The sequence below is a fragment of the Aptenodytes patagonicus genome, chromosome 1 (assembly GCF_965638725.1).
Source record: "Aptenodytes patagonicus chromosome 1, bAptPat1.pri.cur, whole genome shotgun sequence".
NCBI classification, from domain to species: Eukaryota; Metazoa; Chordata; class Aves; order Sphenisciformes; family Spheniscidae; genus Aptenodytes; species Aptenodytes patagonicus.
Genome location: NC_134949.1, coordinates 194,603,985 through 194,617,289, shown reverse-complemented (window position 1 = coordinate 194,617,289; position 13,305 = coordinate 194,603,985).

Genomic DNA, 13,305 nt, shown 5'->3' with positions numbered 1-13,305 from the left:
TGCAGTGATGTTAAACCCTGAATTGCAGTCTTGGTCAACGAGTGGAAGGTCTCTGTCCCTTCCTTACCCCCACTTTTCTTTTCCTGTTCTTCCAGGCCGTGTTCAGACTTTCACGTGCCTCTTCCTGCTATTCAGGAATGTGCTTTCTTAGTACTCTGGCTTCAGCCTTTGGATAGGAAAGGTGCCACAATGACCCTTGTGACCGTACTGTCAAATGCCTACGGGCTTCTCCGGTCCCTGTAACTTTCCTGTTCTGGGTTAAGAGGGGTGGGTTTTGTTTACTCCTTTCTAATAAGAAACCTCTCTGTGTCTGTGTAAGAATGTGTTGCTTCTGACATGCTGCAGGAACCAGTGTCTTGATTAAGCTTTGTGTAGCTTTTAACTTTCTCATTGTTTTGGTGTGGGGTGGTGGTTTTGTGTGGATTATTTATTTTTTAAAGTTGTTTTTGCAGTGTTATTAGGAAAAGAAAAAATCCTACTTCTCAGGCTTTGTGACTCACTTTAGATAAAAATATTCCAGTGACAACCTTCACACTTCTGAAATTTTATTTTTATCTATCTTCTTTTATAACTTAGCTGCTGAAAATGTAATTGTGGGTGTCTAGTTTAAATTCGGTACCCTTGGGCTTTGGTGGTTTTTTGTTTGTTTTAAATCCATCTTGCCTACTGAGCTAGAACAGTTGAGAGAGGGGGGAAAAAAAAAAATAGTTGTGGTGGCGCAGCTTAGGCAATCTAGGCTTTGCTGTGAACAAAGTCACTTATGCTACAGCACAGCGGCTCCTGAGGTGAGGGTAAGGGAAATGAGTGTTGTGTGTTTCTAATCAGTATGACTACTTGGTCGGTGAGGGCTTTTGCATCTGATTTTACGTGTTGATGTTGCAATCCTTGCATTGAGAGCACAGGAGATGGGATGGTTCGATTAGCCCTGCTCCAAAGGGAGGTGTTGTCCCTGCTGTCAACGTGCTGATCCTCTGTGTCAGCTCCTTACAGCTGAGTGTCCCTCTGCTTCCCCTCGTTCCTGTAACCGCTAATCCAAGTTAGTGCAGTGCAGTCGTTATTCAGGAATAACAGTCATACAGTCCTAGCAGATGTTACATGTTTAAAAGTGTTGAGGAACAAATACAAATTTTTTTGGGCAGGTTGTTCTGTCAAAGGCAGAAGTCTGGGCTGGAATATTGCATTCCCCAAGCTACCTCGACGTGACAATCTGGCATACTATGGACTGATGTCATCGTGAGGCTGCTCTTGAATATCTCTAAAAACACAAGACAGTTGGAGAAAGTTCCTGAGGACTGGAAGGAAAGCAAATACCGCTTCAGGAGGATCTGGGGACCTACAGCCTCATCATCTTAACCTTGATCCCAGGGAAGGTGGTGGAGCAGATGAGCCTGGCAACCATTTCCAGACATACTAAGGACAAGAAGGTGTTTGGGTTTAGTCAGCATGGATTTATGAAGGAGAAATGCTTCATCAACTGGATGGTCTTCTACAATGAGATTACTTGCTTGGTGGCTGAGGGGAGGGCAGAGGATGTTGCTTATTGTAGCTTTAGCAAGACCTTTGACACTGTCTCCTGTAAAATCCTCACTGGTGAAGTATGGGCTGGATAAGTGGATGTGAGGTGGATTGAACACTAGCTGAAGTGCCAGGCTCAAAGGGTTGCGATCAGTCACCAGTAGGTTGAGGGAGGCGGTCCTTTCTCTCTGTTCAGCACTGGTGAGATGCATCTGGAGTGCGGGGTCTAGTGCTGGGCTCCCCAGTACAGGAGAGACATGGACATACTGGAGCAAGTCCAGTGCAGGGCCACAAAGATGATGAAGGGGCTGGGGCATCTTTGATATGGGGAGAGGCTGAGAGAGCCTGGAGAAGAGAAGGTTCAGGGGGATCTTATCCGTGTGGGTAGATACTTGATGGGGGAAGTAAAGAAGACAGAGCCAGGCTCTTCTCAGTGATGCCCACAGACAGGACTCGAGGCAAGGGACGCTAACCAAAATACAGGAAGTTTCTTTTAAATATAGGAAGAAACCTTTTTACTCTGAGGTGGGGTCAAACTCTGGCACAGGTTGCCCAGAGAGGTTGTGGCATCTCCATCCTTGGGGATATTCAAAACCTGACAGGACACAGCCCTGAGCAGCCTGCTGTGGCTGACCCCGCTGTGAGCGAGAGGTTGGGCTGGATGATCTCCAGAGGTGCCCGCCAGCCTCAGCAGTGCTGGGAGTCCATGGGCTGAAGTGGATGCGTTGCTCAAGATGACTTCTGGGTGTAAGACAACTGCTTTGGAATCTCTGCCCCTACTGAAATGATAGAGCAGGCAAACCCTGCAGGCTGCCCACGCAAGGCTGACGGGCTGCTTCAAGGATTGAAGAGAAAGTACCGAAGTCCAAACTCAGCGTCCTTGACAACAGACAGGAATCCGTGGCCTACGTTTGTCCTTAGTGTCTGCCTTTGCGCAGCCTTGGACTTCAGCTCCGTGCATCAGTTTGCAGAGAGGGATGCTAAATTCAATGCTTTAACTCTCCTTGTGATGCAGTTTGAGACAGGTGAATGAAAAATGCTGCATAAGTGTTGGGTTTTGCTGTTACTTGGTGAGGTGAAAAAGAGTTGTGTCGGTCTGGGTATTCATTGATGCTGTCTGGGAGTGCTCGATACCTAAAAAAACCTCCCACTCTCCCTACTTTTCATTACTTCTCTGGCTTATGTTGTGTGAGACTTTCTAAATTGTCCTCTAATTTCTAAATATACCCTTCAGGCAGCGGCTCTTGTTTGGTAAGAGCTTTCTTGGCATGGTATAATTTTTCCATCTTTTTATTGTGTATATATAAAGGAAGTTGTATAGACTCTGTATGGGCATGGGCTCTTGTATAAAAGCAATATCAGCTCAGTAAAATAAAGCTTGCATTGAGGAGTATCTGACACATCGAAACACCAAAGTGGTCACAGGAGCAGTTGTTGTTTGGGGTGAGGGGAAATCCAGCACGGATTTCAGCTGAACGTTTTCTTTCACGTTAACTAACATCATCATGAAGACACTGATCTGGGTCTTTGTTGTGGGAAATGAGACAAGAAATTGGAATGAATGCAATATGTAGTCGGAGGAAAAGAGCAAATTGGTTTTCTATTTGTCACAGCAAGCCAGGTACCAAGTATGTTAAACCTGCTTCCCCCTCTCCAGTCTCACCTGTGCCTGGCTCCCTGACAAACCAACCAAGCCGAAAGGGTGTTGTATAGTTTCCTGATTTCTATACTAGGGGTACAGTTTTCTGCACCGTTACGTGAGTGCATGGGCAAACGGGATGGCTAAAAAGTGTCTCCCTCACTTTGTAGTAAAAACCAGTGCTTTACTTTCTAAACACGGGTGATCTGCCTGAATTGTGGAAATGTAACCTTGGCTTTGGGGAGGCTGAAAGAAAATTGCCACCATCAGTATTTGTCTGTGCTGATCCGCTGCTCTTGTGACCAGCGGGCGTCTGTTCAGACCGGGGTGCCTTTTAAACTCTGCTTCCTCGGCAAATGGCTGGGGCGAAATAACTAGGTTTCCCATTGGACTGACTTACGGGTGGATCTGGGCAAGTGGGATCTTTTTTCAGTTCCAGAGATGGCCTGAAAAATCCCTAAGTGTGCCGGTTTGTAAGAATTTCAGAGCAGATTTCTTTGTAATGTCTGACCAGAGTATAACATTTTTGAGACATGGGTTTCAGAGTGGTGAAACCTTTCTTTTCACTTGGGACAAAGGCTTTTCGTTTCCATTTTAACGGAAGCGAGGAAGCCAGAGCAGCTCCTCCTCGTCGTGGGAGAAGGTGACCCCCCATCCCCAGGCTCCCGGGAGAGGGGTGCTTGGAGTGGCGCCCTTGGGGCGTGTGGGGCCAGCCGGTCCCATCTCCTGCCTCCCCACAACTCTGCTTGGCCCAAAGCGCTTCCCTACTGGCGGAGGAGGAACCAGGCTGCTTTGCCCAGCAGCTGAATCTCTCACCTGGGAGGCTGGACCTTTTCAAAATGGGGCGGGGGGGGAGAAAGCCAGAGGATGCTGGAGAGAGGCAGTGTGATGCTTGGAGTATTCCTGGGCAGGGAGACATGGGAGTCCGCATCCTCAGGATAATCCCCTCCTGAGCAAGTGCTTTTGCTGACTCGCCTGCTAATTAAAGCTGTCTGCTTCCTTCTCCTCCTCTGCCCGGGTTGGGGAGTCTGGTCCACGCTCTCTCGTTCGCTGGAGCTATTAAGTAAATTCAACCTGAATTTGAAAATAGCAGTGGGATTACTTAAATCACATTTCTCAGCAAGTTCGCTGTTGCTAAAACTCTTCATCCTGCTGTACTTAAATCTAAACCCTCTTCCTTACTTTCATTTGGTCTCTTAGCCAAGAGATTTTGACTTCTGAGGGCAAGATGTCAGTATTGTACCAGGCAATGTTGCAGGGAAGGTGATTGCATCATATAGCAACAAAATGTTATTGCAGCTTTCCAAAAGTGGAGGCTGTTTCCCAACCTTTCTATTAAATCCAATTCATTCTGAATTTTGGTGCCTGTCTTGTCTTTTGTGCTATTAGGTGATACTGTTGATACAGATTTTCTCACAAGAGATAATGAAATTTGTCTGCCCTTGCACCGTGGAGAGAAAATACCAACAACACAGGAAAGAGATTCCTTTTTATTGCCCTTTGGTTTCATGGCCAGGAGCACGTTTTCCATCTCAGTTTCAGATGAGCATTTCTGAGAACCTGATGTGTGTTAGCTGGGGACCTCCATCCATGCACAGGAGCTCATAGCTGGTGTCTGAGCTCCTGTGACACCCTCTGAGAAAACCCCAAGACGACCAGAATCAACACGTCTGGTGCTTTCCAAGGAACAAGGGTGGTGTGGAGGGAGCAGCGTTTTGCTGCATGTATCTATTTTTAAAGTGGATTTAAAAAACGCTTGGGCATTTCGTTTGAACATAGATATTGGTAAAATAATGTAAATTTCCAATATTTACGAGATTAATATCCTCATATTGGTGGTGCTGGAGCCATGTCAGACAGGTACCCCGTCCCCTTTGCCTGTGGGAGGGCTCCCCACCTTCTGGCATGGAAAGTATACAGGGGACCCCTGGTGTAAGCATCTTGCTGGAGCCTCTGCTACACAGTCAGATGTGGCGTAAGAAAAGCAGTAATGTAAAAAGTGATTATCTTCTTTTGGAAACAACTGAATCATTGTCGTCGTCAAAGTTAGAGGCAGCGTGGGGCACAGGCTGTTCTCGGTGGAGGATTACGAGATTCAGTTGGGATTTAGGGACGGAAATGCACGCAGGATTTCCTTTTTAAAAGCCCGTGCTTAAGTAGCTGTTTTGTTCCTATGCTAAAAACTAAAAATCTCAGGCTGGTGGGCCGCTTTCTGAATTTTTGGAGTGTTTTGGCTCACCCTACGGTGTGCCACCAGCAGCGTGACATACTGGCGTGCCGTGCCACGTGCTAGAAATGCTGCTCTGTAGTGGAGTTTCTTGCTGAGGGTGCTGCAATGATCTCCTTAATTGAAATATCAGGGTATGCACAGATAAAAAGGTGGGGGCAAGTCACCTGTGGAGGATAACACCGGATGCCAGTACCTGCCTGCTACCCCTCCGGCCCAAGGGAAGGGGAGCGCTGGCTGGGCACAGGCAGCTTGAGGTTTTGGTGCGAGTCCAGATGATGGTGCTCCATCCCATTAAGCCAAGGAAGCCAAGACATCAGTCCACTAACACATCTGGGCTGCAAGGCCAAGGCGACATCCCTGTGACCCACTTTGAATTTACCACTTAATTCATCTTCTCCAGCGCTATAAATAATTCAGCCTGAGGCAGTTCAACGGTGATAAATAGGACAATAAACCTCATGCTGCAGCAAAGGCTACAAAGAGAGCAGCACTTTTTAATTGACTGTTGCGCGGTGACTAGGAAAAGCAGAGAAAACTCACTCAAAGCGCTGCACACAAACATCACCGAGCACAATTTCTTTGATGGCTTTGAAGTTTCCTAGAGTAATTCAGCCCTTATCAAAGGACTGTGTTTCAAATAATGTTGGAGGTTTGAACCAGAAGATTACTTGTGATCCCAAAGTTTTCGCACAAACTAATTTAACCTCATAGGACCACTGTAAAGGTCCTGTTTTATATCTGGTAGGGTCTCTCCTCGGTCTACTTCATTCATTCTGCCTCCGTGAGAGCCCGGTAAAACCTGAGGGCTGTAGGTGGGGAGGTCCGTAGCTCTGGCCACCAAGCCTTGTGCTCAGACCACTGTACAACACCCATTTCTCAACTGAAAGATGTTTTCTTTGCCCTTGACACCCAGCACTGTTAGTTGGGTGTCCTTACCGCCCAGGTGTGAGCTGAACACAGGAGCAGCAGCAGTGGCTTTGCGGGGTTGAACTGGGAGGTTGTCCCAGTGAGGGTCATCGGCTGTTTAAAAGCTGTCCCCGGCTCATGGTCCTGCTCATAACCGATTGCCACCAACACCCCTGGTCTCAAGGGAAATAACGACCTGCGCTGTCCTCTGGGCTACCAAGCGAGCCTTGAAAGCAGGACCGAGCCGCAGAAGGCTGGAAAGGGTAGCGTATCCCTGGGTTGCCGTGTGAGCTCGTGCATGTCTGAGCGTGGAAAATAACCAGGCGTGCAGGAGGCTGGGTTTTTTGGCAGCGGAGCAGAGGCACAACATTCCTCCCTGTGGTTCTGGGGAGATCTAGTTAAAGCTTTCTGGCTCACTAGAGCCACAGTTGCATCGTCTGAAGAACATCCCATGCGTTACGATTTTCTGCTTCCTGATGAATTAGGCTCAGAGCTTTAGAATTACCGGGGTTTTTTATGTGCGCCTATATTTAGCTTAATTTTTAATGGTCTGCTAGACTTCTCTGTAGTTAGCTAACGAGATCTGGTTCAATAGGTTACTGTGCTACATCCGTGTCCGGTTTGACTTGCAGCTATGAGAAAACCGGGGCCAGGCAACCTTGAACCCTGCATTTGTACACTGCTTATTCTGCGCTTATTCTGAGCAGACATGCTTCTGCTCTTTCCCCTGATCCCATCCAAGCATGGAGTCCCAGGGTGGCTCATGGGAATGGCCTGTTTAATTTTATAAGCCTGGGATTTCTGCTTAGTGTCATGGGTGGTGGGGATGTAACCGGAGAGGAGCCGAGATCCGGCAAAACCACTTCTTGGCTGTTAATGGCTCCAGGGAGTAATGATAGAAAAGGCTTCTCCAGCCTGCGTCTCGTGCTCCCCTGAGAGCTGGGATTGCCGAGTAGCCTGAAATTTGGCCTGCTTCAGCAGGATCTTGGCCACCACTAAGTGAGGCATTATGGGGCATGATGTGGGAGAGGAGGGGAAGGAGGAGAAGGAGATGGTTCAGTCTCTGTAGCCAGCCCAGCTCTGATAGATGACTTTGGGAATGCATTGCTCTATTAAGGGCAAGCAAATGAGAGGGTGCTGACTTATAAATACCCACAATTTCTTGGGAGAAAAGACCCAAGAGGCAGATGGGCAACTAGCCATCGGTTTCTGGACTCAAGAAGATGCTGTTTATACCAGCAGCCAATGACAGTATCTAAATATGCATGTAGATCCATAACTCCAGCAGTAAGCATCAAAAGGGTTAACCATAATAAAAACCTAGCTTGGTATTGTGTCTTTTCACTGAGAATCACTGAAGTAGAGATTTTCACTCTGACCCGTGTAGTTGAGCTCCAGTCACCTGAAAGTCTCTTTAAATTCAGGCCAGCATCCCCCCAAGACAGCACAGATGTTTTCTAGCTCTTTCAAATTTGTATTAAAAATGCTATACCTGAAGCCATTTTGATCAACTGGTATTTGCCATGTTCCAAACGAGAGAGTAAGGTCGCATCCCACCTGATCTTGGTAAAGTGAGACAGTTTTGCTCACGGGCTTTTTTTTTTTTCCTTAATGGTTTTAACTGCGCCACCAGGAAAAACTTCATCATTGCCTTCAGCTTCATGTAGCAATACATCAGAGAAGGAGCATAAATTCGGCGGGCTAATGGGGACAAAGGGTCATGGGAGTAGACCTTGGCAGATAAGCTGATGTGCGGAGCTTGGTCGGTACCTGGGTGGGTAATATATCACAGCTGCTGCAGAGCGAGAGGCCACCCTCTATTGCAGCTGAAATGGAAACCCCTGCAGTAACGGAGGTGGGGTTTCTCAGATGGATGGTGGTGGGGTGAGGTAGATACGGGAGGGGGAGTTGTGGGCACTTGCAAGTGCATGGGTGGGGGGAGGCAGTGCCTCTGTTTTTTTCACTCAGGTGAGTCTAATGCCTAAAATCACCTCCTGATCTCAACAAGAGATGCTAAATTCAGTATTAATCTTCAACAATTTGCTCTCCTCAATGGATAAGCTTTGGCCTCCAGAAGTAGGACCTGTTCCTCTTTGGGACAAGAAGCCCTACTATAAGAAGCCAAACCCCTGAAAGAAGCCATTACCCCGGTCTTTCTCCCTGACGAAGCAAACATCTCGCACTTTGTGTTTTCCATGGGAGGTGTGCTCACCCTGGATACATCTTTAGGGGATCATGTACCCTTTGAGTACCTTGACCTCAAATTCCTAATAGAGGCGTTCTGGCTTTCAAAACAAGGATCCCTTCTTTCACCTGCAGGGGTCATGACCTTATAGCTCTTACATTCATGGGTTCTCAGAAATGAAGCTGATGGGTGCTCTGTCAGCACCACTGTAGGTAAGAAGGTCCAATGGGGTGGTGCTGACGTAATTTGTAATCAATCACATAATTTGCAAGTGGCTGTGTAGCGTTTAGACAGGTCATGGCACAAAAACACTGCTTGAAAAATTTAGCCTTGGGTATCTCTTGTGTTCCCTCTGCAGCAATGTCTGTCTGTCTGTCTGTCAACCCCGTACCCACCCTCCACAGATCTTCAAGGCTAGAAGTGAGTGCTTGGTCTGGTTTGCAGGTAGAAGGATCCCAACAGCTCAGGAAATTGTCTTGGAGGCCTTGAGAAATGCTGTGGAGAGCTTTTAATCTTAACAGGGTGGAGACCAGAGAGTTTGGAAAGCAAAGCAAATGCTAGCAGGCAGCCAGGTTTGGAGGGGAAGGGGATTCAGGTCAGGGGAAGACACTCCTGGGTTAAAATGCATTGAATTGCAAAGCAGTCCTTTAGCTCCAGTGGGAGCACAGCGAGATGTACTCTGTACCAGTACCTTCCTCTAGCAGGTCCTGAGAGCAGGGCTGGTTCGAGCTATTACTGAAAGCTCTGAAAAACTCACCCCTGAGGGCTAAACTATAAAATTACTCCTCACAGCCCAAATCAAAGATGGCTTTATAAGTGGGAAGGAGTCTTGGGAAGACCCTAGGGGAGCTGTGGCTTCCTTCTCCTTTCCCTCTGTTAACATTGCCCAGTGCGGTGAGCGTTCATGCAAGAGCTGCCGCGTGCGATCTTCCTCCCTCCTTCCCCCATCAGCACTGCAGCTGCGCCTAGTGTCATAGCTTCCCATAATAGCAGCTATAACCAACCCTGTAAATCAGGCTCTGTAATTATGGGACCCAATGTGGAATAACAGGATGAACATATCGGTCAGCAGCCACTTTGAGGAAAACATGCAAAGACACTGAGGGGCCCCAGTAGGTGCTGAAAACAGTCCATACCGAAATCCTGGTTGTCCTAACAGTTTGTCTTAGCGGTGATTTGTGCTTTTGCTGTCTCCAAACGTAGCTGAGAATCGGCTCCCTCCTTCTCACCCTCCTCTGTTACCTTCTCAAAGGGCAACTGCAACCACACAGCGAGCCACATCTCTGCAAAAGTTTGGAAATGAAAACAATGGGTAGGGCTTCGATTTCCCTCTCCGGCCTCTACAATGGACGTTTGCAAAAGTGTCCCGATAAAAAGCCCTGGTATTCTGCAGAGCACTGGTGTTGCATCTGAGAGCTCAAACTCTGTGCTTTCAGGCTTTTAGTCATTGATAAACAGAGCGATTACACGCTTTTTCTGGATGTGCTCTCTCTTCTGCAGTGTAATTATTTGTTGCCATGGATATTACTTTGTCTTGAGAGACTGTCCTGGTTTCGGCTGGGATAGAGTTAATGTTCTTCCTAGTAGCTGGTACAGTGCTGTGTTTTGGATTTAGGATGAGAACAATGTTGATAACGCACCAATGTTTTAGTTGTTGCTAGGTAATGCTTACACTAGTCAAGGACTTTTCACCTTCCCATGCTCTACCGACTGAGAAGGCTGGAGGTGCACAAGAAGCTGGGAGGGGGCACAGCCAGGACAGCTGACCCAAACTGGCCAAAGGGACATTCCATACCATGTGACGTCATGCTCAGTACATAAACTGGGGGAAAGCTGGCCGGGGGGGCCGCTGCTCGGGGACTGGCTGGGCATCGGTCGGCAGGTGGTGAGCAATTGCATTGTGCATCACTTGCTTTGTGTATTCTTATTCTTATTCTTATTCTTACTATTATTATTTTTTTTTTTTAATTTCAATTATTAAACTGTTCTTACCTCAACCCACGAGTTTTCTCACTTTTACTCTTCTGGTTCTCTCCCCCATCCCACTGGGGAGGGGGGAGAGTGAGCGAGCGGCTGTGTGGTGCTCAGTTGCCAGCTGAGGTTAAACCACGACAGAGACACATAACCAAAATGGATTTAAACAGACCCTCGTGGGTCAATATTTCCATAGGAACAAATGCACATCTTGAGGCTTCCTAGAATTATTTCACTTGTCCCTGATGCAAGGAGCATGAAGCACCCAGAGCTTCAGCTGGAGAGGTAATGGATGCCCCTTAACTGTAAGGAAAGAAGGAATAAATTTTGTAAATTATTTTGCCTAAACCCAGAAAGGTAAAGGAACCTCTCTGATCTCAGCAGCCAGAAAGATCAGGTAGAAGTTTCTCTATTGTTTCTTCCTGACAATTTGAAACTACTTTTTCTTGCCAGCCCTAATTTTTGTTTTTAGAAGTGCCCTTCGGTCTGGGGTTTCCAAGATGTGTCGTATTGCAGCTCATAAATGGACTTGTGTTCTGGGTGAACAATAGTTGTTACTGTTTAACACAGAGATTTGATAAAATTTGCTAATGACTGCTGCAGAAAATGGGCAGATCGAGTAGAGAGAAGTTTTCAGTTTCTACCCAGGAGCAAAACTCCCACTCCCTGGCTTATGAATTTCATTAGGTGGAACTAATTAAAGGGATGTTTCTTATTACCAAGATGAGAAGCAGTCCAAGAGGAGTCCAGGGAGGTTTGTACGCTGCAGCACAATTGCTCCGCTTTTAAATGCTGTGAAAGCGTTGTGTCCTATTTAATTTGACATTCCTTGTGTTTGTTTCTCTTCGTGACTCATAGCACAACACTGGCAGCAGGCCTAGGAAGTAGGTTATGGGATCTGGCGTGGGGACACTGGTGGATTGTATTCCAAGTGTTGTGCTTATATTGCACCACCAGCCATGAGAGCATCCAGCAAACTGCGTTTGTACTGCCCCGCAAGCTGGTGGCTTCAAAAATCAGATTAACAGCTGCAGCAGTGGGCCAAGCCAGGCTTGACTTAGCATTTAATTTGCCACATGTCTTAGCCTAGCTTGTTTATTGTGAAACAATTTTAGTACGTGAATAAAAAAGCTCTGCAAAACATGCACTTCTTCTCCTAGCTGTTGTATTCTGTTTTTAAGCAATAGGTTGATCCCTTCCAGCCTCTCACCTGTCCCTCGACAGAGATGCTGCACTGCAATCATCAGACCTGAGAAAAAATAAGGTGATCAAGTAATTGTTGATAGAAATTGCACGAGGGCTCTGATTTCACCCACTGATGGGAAGTAAACACATTCATTTTCACACTGATGGGGACTTGATGGCAAGGGGGGGTTATGGCAGGTGGCAGCAGCTCTGCCTCAGCTCTTCAGCTCTCGGTCTCTCTGGTACGGCCCGAGAGCTCAGATCTTCGCTCCCTCTGGCTTAAGCTAGTTAAAAGGTAAGGGCATCATGTTGCTCTCGGGGACACTGAAGCCAAAAACGCTAGTGGTATGTCTTAGGAAAGACTGGGTAGTTTATCTAGCATTGCTCTTAATTTGGTCTTCTGCAGAATAAAGAACTCACAGCAAAGCAAATAAAGTGTTTAGGAGGGCACTTTGGCTTTGCATGGACATTTCACGACCAATAAAGCCAGCAGGGCATAAATTACAGCTGGATGGTAGGCTATGTCAAACCCCGCTTCCTTAACCCAACCCCTCTCTGTAGAAGGACCCGAGTTAGGATTTAGGTTGTCTATCTTTCTTTGCTGATTTCTTCTGAAAGAAGACAGATGATTTCTTGCAGCTCGGTGACAGAAAATGAGTAATGTTTGGGGAAAGCACCACCAGAAGTGATAATTTGCAAGCAGAAGAAATAAAAGCGTCATTAAAAGATATTTGTCTGTAGTGCGTATCATAATCACGTTAGTGGCTTCTTGTGTCGCTTAAAATGGTGTGTGCATTTTGCAAGGCAGATACCAAAAGGGTGTGTGCATGCCTGTATGTGTTCTGCTGGATACAGAGCTAAGACCTCAACTAAATTAAATTTGGTTTAGTTTTGTAAATTTATGGGGAATTTACGAAGTGGCAGGTCAAAGGCAAGATGCAACATTTGTGCTGGCTTACGAAGATCTGAATAGCAACATGAAGTTTGAGCGATCCAGGATTGATTTTTTTAAATATTAACCAGAACTCAGCTGAGCAATGAAGCAAAACAAAAACTATTTCCTATTGCCTTTCTTGGGACTTGCTTTCTTAAGAAAAGAGTTTCTAAAAAGCAGGCCTGGCCTTCAGGATGACCATCCTGAGGTCAGCAGGAGCAGTGCAAATCCAGCTCTTCTGCCACTGTGCAGCATCCAACGCTGCGAAGGAACGGGAGTTTCCTTGGGAATCCAAGGCAGCATGTACCCATCTTCTCAGGTGTTCCTGAAAATGCTTGTTTGCATTTTATCATGCTCTCAGGCACTCAGGGAAAATTTCAGAGAGCACTTAATTCTCCCTGAACTGAAACGTCTCCTTTTTTATTTTTTGCAAGCCGTATGTGTGAAACAGCAGAGTGTTGTTTACTGTTGGTGAACTCACACCAGCTCCTCTCTCCTTTCCCACAGTTGAGGACTGCCTGGTGGGCCATTCCCCCCCTCCTTTATTTATAGTTGCACAGTGAAACATCTCTGGGGCCGCACGAGTACTGGAATACATGGAAAAAGTGAAATTAAGCAAGTCATTAATACGTTACTTAGGTTTTTGTTTTTATGGTTATTTTGCAGCTTGGAAACAAAGACGAAAGCCAGCATCATACTGTCAGCCAGCAGGAGACAGGCCAAAACCTGGAGACACA